Genomic DNA, 17421 nt, shown 5'->3' on the forward strand with positions numbered 1-17421 from the left:
TCTAAATCAAGAGGGTCTGTGAATTCTAATCTAAAATGTCATTCAAGGTTCCTCCCAATTTCATGCCACCATTCGCATTTGGGCTCTCGCCTGTGCCCACTTGAATGACTGGCACTCTCCTAACTTGTCTTCCTGCCTGAATCTCCCCTCTCTAAATCATCCACCCATCCCATTTCCCTGTCCCCACCCCAATAATACCATCGATATATTTCCTTACAAATAAATGATCGTTATTCCTCACCTTTGCTAAAAAGTGCCTCTACGTTTCTTCAAAATAAAGTCAATGTCTCCTTTTACTTTTAAAACAAAGCTCAAATTCCTAAGTGGGGATTTCAAGATTACCCACAAATAAGGACCAGGTACCTTTCTCATCACATAGCATCATGATTAAAAGCTCAGACCCTGGACCCAGATTGCTCAGCTTTAAGACACTAAGCAGGACTGCTGCACGCACTAGTGTAGGCTGAGGGGTCCTGAGTGAAGCATCTGGCTGAGGGTGAGGGGTGAGCTGGGGTAAAGTGTAGCCCATGCACCACTCACCAAGCTGTGTCTCAGCACAGGGCTGCTACAGGCTCAGAAGAAAGGACATCATCTTCTATTTCACATATAGGCACTATAAAGGCTCTATTTCCTTATCTATGAAGTACTAAGACTTTTCTCATGGGACTGTTGTGAGGACTCAATGAATTAAAGCCCTTAGAACAGTGCCAGGCACATGAGTACCCAGTAAGTATCAGCCATTAATCCTGCACCTTCCCTGTTCCTTATACTTTAAAGAAATAGTAGAATTTATTTACTATTTTACTCATGTATAACTGTGCTTATTCACCTTCACGACTTTCATTGCTCCTTCTGCTTCCTTTCTCCCAAACTCCCTCCCCTAACAGCTTTAATCTCTGTCTGTTGATAATTCTGACCACTCTTCAAACTCAGCTGAGCTGACATGACTGCTTCCATGAAGTCTTACTTGACCCCTATGAATATGAGTTATATAGACTTTAACTCAACACTTAGGCACATATGGACCCCTGTTGTGGAACTTACTATACTATATTTTGTACTACCTAAACATACTTATCTCAAGGCCTTCTCTTCCTTGAAAGATTTTAAGTGCCTAAAGGTAACCTGTAAGGTTCCTCTATATGTTCCCATAGTGCCTACAGACCTACAGTGACGTAACAGGCAATAATAGAACTGTTTACTGAGTACCTACTATATGCTAAGCACTATAAAAAATTACTTCTCACACAACTTTTATAGTACTGTTATTTCCCTTTCATATGGGGCGACTTAGTATATAAATAATTTGCTTAGCATTAAACAGTTCAAAAGTGGTAGGCAGAGATTAGAACCTAGGATCTTGCTGGTTCAGGGACTAGACTCCTACTTCATTGTAGTATCTTGCCTGGCTCCTTCCCTTGCCCAGGAGCTACCACATATTGACTGTATATTATATTCCAAGAGCTTTTCCTACATTTTTCCTCAACTTCCTTGCAAAGTGGTTATTATTACTCCTATATGCATGAGGAAATCAAGGCTCAGAGGTATTAAGCAATTTACCTGAGATCTTACAGTGAGTAAATTCCAGATGCATCTTATAAACCTGACCACAGAACTCCCCCATCTCCCAGAAAGCACTTGTCACATTTTAGGAGGAGTCCCTTGAGAAAAATGTTATTGCCTTCACTAATTTTTAAGAATTACTCACAGGGTCTCATTTATATGGTTCTATCTCATTTAGACACCATTCTGACAGAAACCATCACTATATACACTTATAAAAAAAAGTTATTCCTGCATTATATTTTATCAGTGTTTATCTTTGTATAACTATTAATCCTACCTATTATAAATAACTTGGCAAAAAATGCTTGTTCCCCAAAGAATTGGATGGAGGTTTACATAAAAATAACCTTGATATCAGAAAGACAAAAGTTACTGATATAAAATGATTGCTTAAATAAGTACTAGGTCAGGAATATGTTGAGAGATTCATATTTAATACTTGTCATTATTAATTTCACCAGATCATTAGGTTTTGTCTGGTATTTCTATTGCATTCAAGTTATTTGGAAGGTCAAGATAAAATATTAAACCTAATGAAACAAGTAGGCACTGATTTGAATACCAAAATGAATCTTGAACTAAATACCAAGCACAGAGAAAAGAGGGGAAAAAGGAAAGATGCAGGATCAGAGTTAACCGTAGATTTTTTTTTAATTTATATTTTATTTTTGGCTGCGTTGGGTCTTCATTGCTGTGCGCGGGCTTTCTCTAGTTGCGGCGAGCGGGGGCTACTCTTTGTTGTGGTGTGCGGGCTTCTCATTGCGGTGGCTTCTCTTGCTGTGGAGCAGAGCTCTAGGCTCACAGGCTTCAGTAGTTGTGGCATGCAGGCTCAGTAGTTGTGGCTTGTGGGCCCTAGAGCGCAGGCTCAGTAGGTGTGGTACACGGGTTTAGTTGCTCCACAGCATGTGGGATCTTCCTGGACCAGGGCTCAAACCCGTGTCCCCTGCACTGGCAGGTGATTCTTAACCACTGCGCCACCAGGGAAGGCCCTATCCATTAGATTTTTCAAAAATATAAGAATATAATTTTGAAAAGGGAAAAATGGGCAGGGGGGGATTTTACTGGAAATTAGTCTGATTTATTTTTGGGAAAACAATAATACCAAATTAATATGCAGCAACTACCAAGGTAATTAAAAGATCTTTAAAATAAAGATATTATTTAAAGTTACATGACTTGAATATCATTATTCAATTTTGCCAGGGCTCACTATTTGATTGGAAAAATCCTATTGGTTTTGAGGGAAGCAAAAAAAAAAGGACAAGTGAAAGTAGAAAAAAATTAATAGAACCAAGATCTTCCCAAGCAAAGAAATAACTCCAAAAGAGTATCCCTCATTATGAAAGCACTAGTTTCTAGAGCTCCCAGAGGATTCTGAGTAAAACTGGACATAATTGCAATGCATTATAAATGTGTAATTACCATTTAAATGGAGGGAGAAACTGGTGAGTGAAATGAGAAAAAGGCATTTTCTTACAGCCAACCAGAAGCTGGCATTTTGGGCAATGATCATCTAATCTACAGAGTCAGGTTAACAAAGCTATTGTCATTCTGCCACTCACCCTCAGCCTTTTAACTGTTTGTTCTCCTCTACCAGGAGGAAACAGAAGGTTAAGTCTGTCTCCACGATTTTCAGTCACAAATTTTCTCATTAGCCTCTGGCATGCTCAACAGATAACTCAACAGCATGTGTTTACCAAAAAACACAAGCAACATAAACGCGTCTCTTTAATTCTCCCTTTTTATTGTTTGGGCACCCAATTTGTAAGAGTAAATGAAATTTTGGAGTAAATTTCTATTGGTTGTACAGTCGTGACGATTAGGGTCATCTCATCTCACCTACAGTCCAATGAAGACTTTCCTTAATAACATCCCTGTTTGTGGATTTGGCCAGGCAGCAACTTGGATGTGGAAAATACTGCCTTACTCCAAAAAGGCAATGAACATCCTTTTCAAAGAAGTTTAAAATTTGTCATGTAGATTTCAAAACTCTGGAAAAGTATCAAAGGTGTTTTTATTGGACAGCTGCATAATAAATGATAAAGGGTAAAAGATTTGTCAAGAATCCACACCAATTTCCACACAAATTAAGTGGAAAGACCCCTGTCACATGTATATTTCAGAAGTCTAATCTATTCCTTTTGGATTACTGCTACATTTCTCATGAGATTAGTTACTTTTTATGATGTGTTTCTCAAAACCCCTTTGGATTTATCAGGATGGCATATGTTGGCTGGATTAATTGTTGCTTCCATCTCAAAAAACTCAGTATTTAGAAATAAGAATATAAATGTGAAGGATGAAAAAATTAGTGAAAGGCTGTGCATACTGTGATCAACCATGTGACAAAAGTGATGGGATTATTAGTTACATAATGGTTACTTTATTCTAGCTTTCCCTTTGTATCTTCTTTTGGATATTTTATTTGGAATCTTTTAAACACATTTGTTACAAGTCAGCATAACAAGATAGGCAAACACCAGTTAGCCATTCAATGGTCTTTTTCATCATCTAAACCAGGGTTCCACAAACTATGGCTCACAAACCAAATCTGGCCCTCTCATGTTTTTGTAAATAAAATTTTATTGGAACACAGTCACATACATTCGATTATGTATTGTCTATGGCTGATTTTACACGACAGGTGAGTAGACCAGAAGACCCCAAAAGCCTAAAACATTTACTATCTGGCGCTTTATAAGAAAGTTTGCCAATTCCTGACCGAAGCTGTTCCATCTCCTAGTGTTCTAGGAGAAGTTTTATTCTCTGGCAACAACCTTCTACTTCACCATTTTCTGTCCCATTACTATTTTTTTTTCTTTTTTTTTTTTTTTTTTTTTTTTTTTTTTCTGTCCCATTAGATCTGCTTTTTTCTACTTCTCCAAGACAACCATTTTTCAATTACCTTCTTTTCTTTATAAATCTACCATCTTCTGTTTGTATATTTTTCCCTTCTTGGTTACCATCACAATTAATTCTATTCCAAAATTTATTTAACCCAGAAATAAAGCCGGTCACATATGGCCCAATCTCTGCATAGGGTCAATCAAATAATAATAATAATTTCAACAACAATGGAAAGATATAATTGAAAGAAATATTAATGTTCACTTCGGTTGTAAAGAAAATGCTAAAGTGGAGAGGGAAGAGTGTGCTCTTAACGAGTAGTAGAACATTTCAAATCCTATCTTCCTAGCATCACTATTCTCAATATTCCCCCAAATGAATGACAGCTGCTGTGGTAGATGCCTGGACTTCCCTTTCCAGAAGAAGGCACTCATTCCTCAAGCTGCCAGGCTCTCTTTGATAATTGCCCTCAGTCAAAGGGAGCTGCTGCACTCAAAGTTAAGTCTCCTTTTGGAGAGCATCCCACATATAATGATAGTTGATATGAAGGTTTGGGCCCCTTTGCCTCAATTAGGGAGGCCATCTAGATTCCAGAACTCTCCATTAAATTTACTGAGGTCTCTGTTGTGACTATATGACAATTCAATTATTCCCCCTGCCCAAGTCTGCTTCTCTCTCTCTCCCTTATGTGTGTTATTCCTAAGAGCATTCTCCAATAAATTCTTGCAGGCAAAGCTCTGCCTTGGAGCCCACTTCCCAATTTAAGATAGGTCTCCCTTCAAATACTCTTTCCCTCATTCCATTCTCATCACTCAAACAAAGCCTTTCCTGAATCCCAGTCTTTCCAGCTCTTTATTGCTCTCTCCTCACAGCCCTGTTTCCTCAGAATCCTGGGTGAAAACTCTCAATAGAGTTCACTACCTTTTCTTTAAATATACTGATTAGATATGAACAAGAATAGAAAACTAGGTTCCATAATCTGTCCTAGTATATTTTTATGTCTTATTCTAAGATTTCAAAATATTGTTTTATAGAAGACAGTTTTGGGCTGGAATGTCAGGTCTATTTTTTTAAATGCTTCACTGTTTTATTTTTAACAGAATATGTAAGCAAAAAGCATTAAAAATTATAACTTTTACATTATGCATTTGAAAGTCTTTCTATGATTATTATATGGTCAACTGTATAGTAAAAGCTTTCCTGCAACATTTTCCCCCTGCAGTAGCATTTTATTCAAAATGAAATTCTCTGGTAAAAAAGTTGGACAGCAAGGCAGCATATGAAGACATAAATTTTTTAAATAAATACTAATATCATCAAGTTCTTCTTTGGTAAGTCTGCTCTAGAAGGAAGAGATGAAGGAAGTAAGGGAAAAGAAGACAGAAAGAAGAAAAAGAGAAAGAGAGGAAGAAAGACAGGACGGGGAGGGGAGGACAACCAAGATGAAACAAATCAAGAGGAAATCACTGTAAATTCATGAATTACTTTACATGGAGAACCTCTGAAGTTCTAGAATGATTATCTTTTCCAGAGAACAAATGTTTAACTTTCTGAAATTTCCAGCATTGGCACAAGTTAGAATAAACAACTCATCTTTATTATGCTTGAACTTAAAATTAAGAAAAAATGGAAACAAAAAGAATAATGTGAGGTGGGGAGAAGTTTAATACATTTTCCAGATATTAAAATAATTTATACATCCTCCATAATTAATTATGGTGTTAGGGAATGATTAGCCAGACAAACCAATGGCAGTGAATAGAATAAAAATATACTCAAATGTGTATGGAAATTTAATTTATGAAAAAAATTCCACCTCATCACTTGCGTAAAGATGGGCTTTTAAAATAAATTGTGCTTGATAGCCATTTGGAAAAAGATAAAATTGGAACTGAATCTCACACCATATATCATGCTTAATTCCTAATGGATCATAGAGCTACATGTTAAAAATGAAACTATTTTAGATTATTTTCATAGGATAAATTCCTAAAAGTGACATTATTGGGATTTAAAGAGTAAAAAAAGGTTCATGCTCTTGATTCATATTAGCAGACTAATTTTTAGAATTCTTTTTTTTTTTTTTTGCGGTATGTGGGCCTCTCAGTGTTGTGGCCTCTCCCGTTGCAGAGCACAGGCTCCGGACGCGCAGGCTCAGCGGCCATGGCTCACGGGCCCAGCCACTCTGCGGCATATGGGATCTTCCCGGACCGGGGCACGAACCCGTGTCCCCTGCTTCGGCAGGCGGACTCTCAACCACTGCGCCACCAGGGAAGCCCTAATTTTTAGAATTCTTATACTAATTTATACCCCCAAATGTATGACAGTTCCATTCTTATTCAAGTCTAGACAAGAATGTGTGTGATGTGTGTGTCCTATTTTTAAAATATTTAATAAAAGATGTGTGTGTGTGGTATAGCTTAAGCTTTAGGAGCCCTCATTTGCCCTAGGCCTTTTAAGGTTCTGGGAATATGTGTTATCAGAGTCAAACATTTTTGTAAAATTAACAAAAAGAAGATTTAAAAACAATTTTTACGAGGGTCTCAAAATTTCATAAGCTTCAGGTCCCACAACACATAAATCAACTCCTGACAATTTTATTAGTTTGAACTGTATGAAATTGTATGTCACAAATGGACAAATCTAGAAATTCATCTCATTCAACTAATACACATAATTTTGGTGACTCATAAGGGGAAAAAATCTCTAATAACAGAATTACCAGGTCAAAGAGTACCCAAAAAATGTTTTAATAGACACTGTCAGATTGCCTTTTTAAAAGTTTGTATAGATACCCAATCCCTCCAACTGCAAATAAATGCACACATTTCCCTCACAACAGTGGGTGTTAACCAGCGTGACTACATGTTCTCATTTGCGCAAACTCCTGGTTTATAACTTTTCTCCCAGAATAATTATTAATAGTACCCCCTTTTACTCTCAAAATGGTCCCAGTTTGGATGACAGATGGTCATCCTAGCGTCACTGATCTTTTAAACTCTAATTTCTCTCCTGGAGATCATTCTGGCCTCTAGGGGCCTGCAGGCTTCTGGGAGTTACCTGCATTCTCCTTCCTCTCGTTTCTTATTCACCTGCACTGACAACTTCAGGAGCCATACAATTATGGAGCATGCCTCTAGCTAGGGTCTTCCTTTCTGTGTAGGTGGATGTAGGAAGTGGCAATAAAAGTATGTCTGTGTGTTTACCCTGTTGAAAATCAAGCACCTGTGCGTGCACACAATATTCATATACACACGCGTGCACACATATACAAAGCCAAATTAGTCATTGTTTTCATACAAGTGACAGTCTCCAGCTGTTCACCATCAAACATGCCAGAGATACGGGCAAGAGGGTCCTAGCATTGGAGGAGGGGTTGGGCAGGTAACCTTCATATGCCTTCAAGGGCTGAGATTCTGTACTCCAGCAGTAACGATTAACATTTATTAAGAACTTACTGTCAGGGAAATTCTAAAAATTTTGCCCATAAAATCTCATTTTGTCTCTCAGAGCTACCCACTGATTTATTCACTATTACTGGAGAATATTAACAAATGAGTAAACTAAGACACAGACAGGTTAAGTTAGTTGTCCAATGTGACATACTTAGTAAATGAAGCCCAGATTTCAACTAAGGCAGCCCGACTGAGGAGCTGTTACAGCTCCATTTTCTGCTGCCTTCTATTACATGTGTCAGGCATTGAATATCAGTTTACATTTTACAGATTTATTTCCACTTCCTTTCTTAATGATTCTGATTACATTTCTGAAAAGTTACATAATAGGAGGGAGGGAAGTCATGCAGAAAATTCATGCAATATAATTTGAAAGCTTACCATTGAAGAAACTTCCTTCTTCTCTCTCTGGATGATCTAGCTTTTCAGTTATCTATTCATTATATACTATGAGAAGAGAGAATCAATTTACCTTTTCAAAGTCTTTCTAAGAAAAGTCAGTGATGACTTACCTAATTTTTAAAAAGTGCTTAACATAAAATATCTAGAAATAATCATATGATTTCTATTCTGATACTGCAATATTACTGCTATTTTAATATTTAGGGCTCAAATGACTTAAGGTATTATCAACTTGGGTATGAGTTTAACAAAGAGGAAAAGGGCAAATATTTGGTGGTGACCACAAGACTAGCTGTCTCTGCTGACAGAAAACCTGTGGATGCTCAATGATTCCCTAATCCCTTCAAATCATCTTCTGAATTCATTTTCTAGAGGAGTTTGGACCAAGGACCAAGAGGGGCGATATTACTATCACTCCAGGAAAATAACTCTGGGTGAGAGGCATCGTGGTCAAATGTGCATAGTGTATGACGTTTTTCAGGTTCCATATTTTCTTCTTCCACAAGTCAGAAGTCTGTTTATACTGTGTCTCGAATAAACACTCCTAAGACTACCACATGCAGTTAGGGTATCAGTAACCTCCCAATTTGTAAGTCTAAAGGACACTCATACATTCAGACCCTCTTTTCCTGATCTCTATGACACCACGCTTCCACTTTCCATCTTCTTCTCAATGCCTTTTGAAGAATCTTGTTTCCTTTATTCAACCTTTTAATATAGGCTATCCCTTGGGCTTGAGATTTTTCTCCTGGGTGGAAAATAATCCTGCTTTCTGAATTTGATCACATTTTATTCCCTACAATGAATCTAGTGTAACTAACTGCTCTCAATCTGTGAATAGATAACGGTTTCTATCTGAAATGAATAAATATCCAACCCTGTGCTCTCTTCAAAGCACTTCTCCTGGTTCACTTTGCTGTGGAATTGAACATGGAGGGAGACAAGTTGAAATGCCGCATCGTCCTCTGCAGCCCTCTGGTGTGATTTCAATCCTAGGAAGCAGCAATCACCCTGTACTTCAGCTCCTCTCCTCAAATAGCTTTTTGAAACAGTTCGTGATCCTGTTACCATCAAAACAATTTCTACGTAACAAGATCTAGAAGTTAGCAATGGAGTATGTACATGCTTGACAGTTCATCCTTGCCCCTACAAGGTTTACCCTGCTTCTCATTCAGATTTAGTATCATGTCCCAGAGGCCCAGAGCAGCACAATAATATGGATGTCCCCTGATGTTATTTCTAATGGAAATTATAAAGGACCTTGCAGTACCCTTTCATCAGTCAATACTTTATGGTTCAATTACCCAGGTGAACAAGGGGGCTATGGTTCTGACTTCAGTTGGGTTCCCAGGATCTAGGCCTGGGCAGAGGAGTGTGAGGACCTGCCCAGAGCTGTGCATGTTGAGCTGAAGGGAGCTAAGATCTGAGTTCTGGGTAAGCAGGAGCCTTGTAAGTACGGGAAGGTTTAAAGAATCAAGCTGAAAAGAGTGGAGATAGGGTCAGTCAACTAGGTAGGATGAATTGATTTGGGAAAAGTCTTCAAGGATTCCTTAAAGCAAACTGAAACTTTTGTTGAGTTGCTTTTGTGGAGTGGGAGTTGGGGTAACTGGGAAAGGTATTAATATCCAATTTAGGTTGGAAATTTTAAACTCTTCTCTATCAATATTATGGTTTTTACCCATCCTACACTAGCTATTGAAGTTATAAGAATGTGTTTTAGAAATGAAAACAGTGTTTCCTACTCATACTTTAATTTTGATGCCTGGGATAAGTAAGAGGAAGACTTACAGGTGTGAGTTACTGAAAGAGTCTGGGGCACCTCATCAAACAAATTATAATACTTGCCAGGAGCAGTCCCACGAGGAATGTAAAACATGTGTGGTCTTCCAGCAATATAGACTTGAGTTCTGTTCAAAAGGATGGTAAACTTAGAGTTAGTGAGGCTTATTTTCAGAATAAAGTTATAATTGGAATTATCTTATTAGATAGACTACATTTATGTAAACTTTCATTACCATTGCTTTATTACATTAAGTTCTCCTTTTATTTATCCACCAGGAGAATTAAAGTGTTTGATTAAGAATACAGTAATACAATTAAAATAAACGAAATATCATTTGAAATATCAGTAAGTTAGCAATAGAATTAACAATTACTTGTTTACTTCTCTGTGTCTTCTCTTAGTAGGATGTAAGCTCCACGAAAGCAAGGATTTATCTTTCTTGTTATAATTATGTCCCTAGTGACAACCACACTACTTAAGGCATAATAAATACTCAGTAAATATTTACTAAAATAGATGAGAGTCAAAGGAGGCAGTGAGTACACAAGCGGTTAAACATTTATGTTCTCTAACACTTGGAACTTTAAAAAGTGCTTTAACTTAAAATCATATCTGCTAAATAACAAGACTATTAGATCAGATGTAGTAATCAATCTTTTGATGCCCCATTAGTCATTCATTTTTTTTTTAATGAAAGATGGATGTTTCTGGAACCCAAGCAGCATCTTTGGATTATGAAATACAAGAAGCCCTTAATAAGACAAATTCCTCTAACAGAATGCAGTGCTCATGGAATTAACAAGGTCTAGGAGATCTCTAGAAGAAATCAAAAAGGAAGAGATAGCAGATGAATAGCAGAGCTAAACCAGAACTGAGGGCAGTTGTTGGCCCATATTTGCAGAGATTCTTCAGAGTTTTCCTTCTAAACTGCAGAAACTTCAGTGATGGATATTTGCTCAGGCCCCTATTCTCTTCTGGGAATAATTAGCCACTTTACTGATAAGCACTATGCAAAAAAGTGATAACACTTATAAGAGACCAGGATCCTGGGGTGGGTTGGGGGGAAATATATATATATATATATATATATAAAGCAACATGTTTGTCACAGACTCTTGCCACATACGTAATGTACCCTTACTGGTTCTTCCTTCTGGGTATATTTTTTTTCTAAGATGTAAAGAATAAGGAATTATCTTCCATCTTACTCTTTCTTTTATCTTTATATGTTAATAAGAAAAGGATATATGGTCTCATAGCCAGAAAAATACAAAGTCCTAGACAAAGAAGTGGTCTTAAGTAAGCAAACAGAACATTTGGCCAACACTTATCTTTTCATACAGGCACATTTTACTTACAGATGGGCCTATTAAAGTGCCTCTGCCTTATCTATGGATCTTTCTATCTTGTCTCTGGGTCCTTCTTGAAAAAGGTATACAATTTAAAGAAAGAAAATAATACTGTGTTGGCCTGAAGGAGAATGAAGAAAAACAAACTTCTCAACGTGTATGGACTATGAAAATATTTTCCATACCTCTGTGAACTCCTTTTGAAAAAGTTACTTGAGAATATACTCCAGCAAAAGGGAAAAAAAATGAATCCTAAAAAAAAGGAAGATATGGGATCCAAAAATTTCTTCTCAGTAGAGCAGTGAAAAGAAACTAATTTTTGTAAATTATAACAGGAAGTCACAGGACTTTTAAAAGAATATCTATAAGAAGACAATGAATATATTTTACCAAATACTAGATGAGTAATCACAGTGATAGGAATAAAGTGTCCTGTGTCCTTCTTGACAAGACATAATGGGGCTTCCCTGGTGGTGCAGTGGTTGAGAGTCCGCCTGCCGATGCAGGGGACACGGGCTCATGCCCTGGTCCGGGAAGAACCCACATGCCGCGGAGCGGCTGGGCCCGTGAGCCATGGCCGCTGAGCCTCCGCGTCTGGAGCCTGTGCTCCACAACAGGAGAGGCCACAACAGTGAGAGGCCCGTGTACCGCAAAAAAAAAAAAAAAAAAAAAAAGAAATAATGAAGGTAACTAAAACTCTAGGAAATGCAAAAGCTGTATAGGAAAGTCACAATGTAAACATGAAACAAGCTGAAATGTATCATGACTTTGAGAAATGGAGAGTAAGGAAAGAGACTCTATTTGATCTTAACACTAGGTAATTCCCTTTCAAGCAATGCAGGTTAGTAACGTAGAATTACCTTTCCTATTTTCACTTCAGTTGTTTCCTAAACAATATTCACATAATCATAATATGTTTTATTATTTTACTAGTTTAAGGCATTTTAGAGTCAAACTACAGAGTAAGCATTTCAAGATATAAATATAGTTACAGAACAGAATGTAAATATTATACACTTGACAATGTCAAATGAGTGCGAAAGCTTACAGAATTTAGGAGCTAGAGAGAGAAGAGGACAGGTAGAAGGAAACACAGGGTTCCAAATTTTCTTATCTTAAATAATGGGAGAAGTATTGATAGATAGAGAAACAGAGGGCTAAATGGATTACTCAAAGTCAAAAACATAACCAACAGAAGAAAGATTAGGCATCTTAAGAGCTAGTAATGAACAACAATAGTTACAATTCAAAAATAGCAAAATAGGGCTTCCCTGGTGGCGCAGTGGTTGAGAGTCCACCTGCATGGGTTCATGCCCCAGTCCAGGAAGATCCCACATGCCACGGAGTGGCTAGGCCTGTGAGCCATGGCCGCTGAGCCTGTGTGTCCGGAGCCTGTGCTCCGCAACGGGAAAGGCCACAACAGTGAGAGGCCTGCGTACCACAAAACAAAAAACAAAAAACAAAAAAAAACAAGCAAAATAATAATATCCCCTAACAGCAAAATAACAAAAAAATATGGATAGTGCAAGACAAATTTTTCAGCTTTCATGATGGGGAGTTGATAGATAACATGTAAAGTTAAGAAATCATGAAAAGGAGATAAAACCATATTGTTCAAACACATGGAGGTAGCCAAAAAAAGAAATACAAATAGAATCATATTAAAGGGATTCTTTTTGGAGAGGAGGTGTCAGAGGTGGAGTGGGGAGTGGGAAAAACAAACTTTTTTTTTTAATAAGGTAAGGAGTTTACTTTTTAAATATTTATTTATTTTTGGCTGTGTCAGGTCTTAGTTGAGGCACGTGGGATATGCAGCACGCGGGATCTTTTGTTGCGGCATGCAGGCTTCTCTCTAGTTGTGGCACGCAGGCTCAGTAGTTGTGGCATGCGGGCTCTCTAGTTGTGGCACACGGGCTCCAGAGCACGCAGGCGCAGGTTCTCTAGTTGTGGCATGCAGGCTTAGTTGTCCCACGGCATGTGGGATCCTAGTTCCCCAACCAGGGATTGAACCCATGTCCCCTGCATTGGAAGGTGGATTCTTAACCACTGGACCACCAGGAAAGTCCTGGAATAACCTTTTTATTTTATAATTTTCTGTACCTTTTGAAAATTTTTTCCTTATCATATGGATGCATATACTATTTTTATTACATAAAAAAGGTAAAACATTTACTGATTACTAGCTTAGCATTCTCTTCAATGATACTATCCTAAAGTGCATTCTTACTAAGGATAAAAGGAACATTCGTCTGCAGGTAATATTGATAGATGAAGCATTGACAAATGAACACTATAATCAATACTGCAATGAGTAGAAGCATCAGGAATCCAAACATGTCAACTGAAATGTATGAAAAGAAATATATTTTAAGCTAACAGAAGGTTAATAATTTCTCATAGTTTCATCGTTCCTAATATCATGCAGTCTGATTCTTAAATACAAATGCACTGGTCATTATTAAAAATGATACAGTAACATACATCATATGCTCCAATAAAACTACTCTTAATGCAATAATCACTAACATTTGAAAATAATCTGGGTTGCTAAAAAGAGGAAACATTTAATGTCCTTTATCTCCAGATAGGTAAACTATTAGGCCACAGGCTTATTTTTTCCTTTATTTTGTCTCTAGACTCATTCCAGGCAATATCTCAACAGAAAGAATAGATCTCTCAGGTTGCTGTTTCTATGAAGATAAAATAGTAGGTAGCAGGGGATGGTTTGTTGTTTGAGTTTCAGCAGTTCCTTATCAAAAAGGCAGCCAATGCTTGCTGGGAAAGCAGATTTCCAGCACACTTGTAAACTGTATCCCCTCTCAATACTATTTAACTTATCAGCCTGGTGTACCTGTAAAATGAAACTAGCAGGGCGGAAGATGAAGTAGGAGACTAGGGTTCCCCATTCATACTAAATACATGAAGTGTCACTTGCTATATATAGGTTCTTTGCTACAACTATGATTTAAATTTACCTGATGGTTTCTGAAGAAAACATGGATTTGTGAGCAAAATTTATATTTTTTCACTTCAATTTTTTAAAAAAACCAAAAATACAACATTACAGATATAAAATTAAAGATTCTTTAATGATTGCGATGAGTTCAGTCCCAGGGAGTCATTGTTCTGAATGTCAATTCTCAGTATTGAACACATTAGCTGAGGAAATATAAGTTATTAATAATGCTATTGGGCTCAATATGTCCTCAGGACTAGCTTACAAGAAACTCCTGGAGTTTCTAAAACAACTTAAGAACACAAACCTCCCTTTACTGGGTTATGGTTATTGTACATCAGAGTACTTTAGAGATGAAATTTAAAGTATTTAACAATTGGTATGGTAAGGCATCCACAAATCAGAATGAATGTTGACCTAGTTTGAACCAACACTGGCTGGAAACAATCAGTATCAGTCTGTATCAGAGGAAACACCAATGAACAGACTTGCTATATTTTAATAAAGCAAATATAATAATTTATAATTCTTCAATTGTAGCAAATCACTAGTTTGCAAATCAATTGTAAAAAGTACAGGGCTTCCCTGGTGGCGCAGTGGTTGAGAGTCTGCCTGCCGACGCAGGGGACATGGGTTTGTACCCCGGTCCGGGAAGATCCCACATGCTGCGGAGTGGCTAGGCCCGTGAGCCATGGCCGCTGAGCCTGCGCGTCCGGAGCCTGTGCTCCCCAACGGGAGAGGCCACAACAGTGAGAGGCCCGCATACCACAAAAAAAAAAAAAAAAAGTACATAAAATTCAAATAAGGACAACTCACCGTGACAGTTCAACCAAAATATAGAACTGAAATGACACCCGAAATATGGAAAACAAATTTTTTTGCAAGCCCTTTCTTCACTGCACCAAAAACACTGTATTTGGAAAGAAAAAAAATAAAAGCAGTGTCCAAGTATAATAACCACAATCCCAGTAAGTTTCTAGTACTAGTTCAATAAGTATTCAATATATAACAGCCATCATCATCATCATCATTATTTTATTATTATCATTTGTAGTTGATGCTGTTGGTGGTCTGCCGCTTTACCAGATCCACTTTACCAGGCCCATGCACACAAACCTAGCTGCAATGAGTGCTGACTGCCAACGGCTCAAGCTGCCCTTCTTCTTGCATTGTCCTTGTGGATAGGGACCATCTTGCCTGTGGTCAAGAATTGACCTCTGTCAGGAATTGACCAGTATATGGGGTTCCAAACAATGGACATCCTTGCCTCAAGGCAGGCACAACTCTGCTATGTAACTTTTTGCCCCAGGGCTGCCCATGGTTCAGGCCAGTGTAGGCTTTGGCTGAGATCACATCTTTGCTTGGCTCTTGTCCCTTAGTTTCTCTGGGTCCCGTACTCCTTCATAGAATTTTGCTGAACAGCAGTCACTCAAGAAATCACATGTACCTGAATCACTTTCTCAGGCTCTGTAGTTAGAGAACTAAATTTAAGACATTATTTCACAAAGTAGTAATAATGACTTCAGAAGATAGGGTGTTTTTTGTTGTTGTTGTTTGTTTTTTCCCTCTCTCTTTCTAACACTCTTTCCCATTCCCCTTGTCTGCAGCATTCACACTTAGGCCTCTGGGGATTCCTCTTCTGTTACATGTGGGCCTGGTGGTGCTCTCAACCAGCCTTGTTTTACCCCCTTTCCCCTTTTTGCTCACTGGTGGCCAGATGATCATGTGGAAATAGGAATATTGAATTCTAAGTCTCTTGCTGAAGCAAGCAAAAGCAAGGTACAATGGTGGTAACCACCGTGGAAGATAAGACTAGAACATGGAAGAGTAAAAAAAATGAGGACAGAGTGGTAAAAATGGCTGTCACTTACATAGGACCTACCACGTGACAGGCACCGTTCTGAGCCCTTTATATATATTAACTCATTTCATCTTCATGACAACCCTGTAAGCTAGGTACTGTTATATCCACTTTATAGAGGAGGATACTAAGGCACAGAGCAGTCAAATGACTCTCATAAGGTCACATACCTAGTAAATAGGGAAGCTTAGGTTCTAATGTAATCAATTTGGTTCTATGCTGGTAACCAATCCTATAAGACTGATCCCAGACCCCTCCCAATCACTTCTTGCTGTATATCCTGAGACCAGCAGGATACACATTCCATTGTAAAAAGTCACCCCTTAGACACTGCCTGAGAGCAAGAGATATATCACAGGCAAACTTTTGTTTCATGTTAACCAAGATCAGAGGTCAAATGAAGGCAAATTTAAGATTGAAGCCATTTTGGCTAAATGGATCCTGTCCTCTTAGACTATTGCTTAAAGACTGGAACTTCAAAGTCAAAGTCTACATTCAAGGATTACAGCCCAGAGACTTCAGGCCTTGGTTATTAGATCTCAGAGTTTTTAGGAATCAAGTTCATGCCATCTAGCAGGGTTTTAAGGGAGATGAAACGCCAGAAAAAACCTGAACCTGTCAGAGAAGAGTTTGTGGTCACTTAGTGCTAAGCTGATTCCCTGGCCGCGATAACCAGGTTCACAGCACATGAGCTCCTAAAGCAGTGCAGTCCCCAGAAGAGACATTCTTCCCTGTGCCTCTCTCTGATAGGAGCTCAGAGAACAACGGAAAAGGGAGCTCCTTCGCAGGTTAAGCCTGGGGCAGCCAGATTGGTGACCAATAACTCACTGCTTGGCCAGGGAAACTCAACAGAGCGTCTGCACACCACGTACATCTCTCTGACATTCCAAAGTTATAGCTGGGGGGCAATAACTGACAACGACTCTGGGTAAGTACAATTTTACTTGAGGGTTGGTTGCATTAATTAACAGGAGCATTTTTTTAAATGTAGGGATGGAGAAAATACTTCCTGAAAGCTCAAAGAGTGAAACACAGTAGCCTAAGGTAGTTTATTTTTTTACTCTCTGTCTGCCCAGATTGTGTCACCATCCTTCTTCCTATGGTAACCCACACCCTCTTACCTTTTCGGATCTCTTCCCCACCTTTATGTGGGTCTGCAGCTATCAGTCAGCTATGCTCCACCACTTTCCTCCTCCTGGAAT

At 38.3% G+C, this 17421-nt stretch overlaps 1 protein-coding gene across 1 annotated transcript in view; it reads right to left on the minus strand.

The window, feature by feature from the left end:
- The window catches only part of CLDN12 (claudin 12), a 106157-nt gene that overhangs the window by 46999 nt on the left and 41737 nt on the right, over positions 1–17421 (minus strand). The window contains exons 3-4 of the transcript XR_013829690.1: positions 10116–10177; positions 8250–8315 (exon numbers count right to left, since the gene is read on the minus strand). The gene's annotated coding sequence lies outside the window, so the exon portion shown is untranslated. The remainder of the gene's footprint in view (positions 1–8249; positions 8316–10115; positions 10178–17421) is intronic.

Source organism: Stenella coeruleoalba (assembly GCF_951394435.1).
Source record: "Stenella coeruleoalba genome assembly, chromosome: 9".
Classification (NCBI taxonomy): Eukaryota; Metazoa; Chordata; class Mammalia; order Artiodactyla; family Delphinidae; genus Stenella; species Stenella coeruleoalba.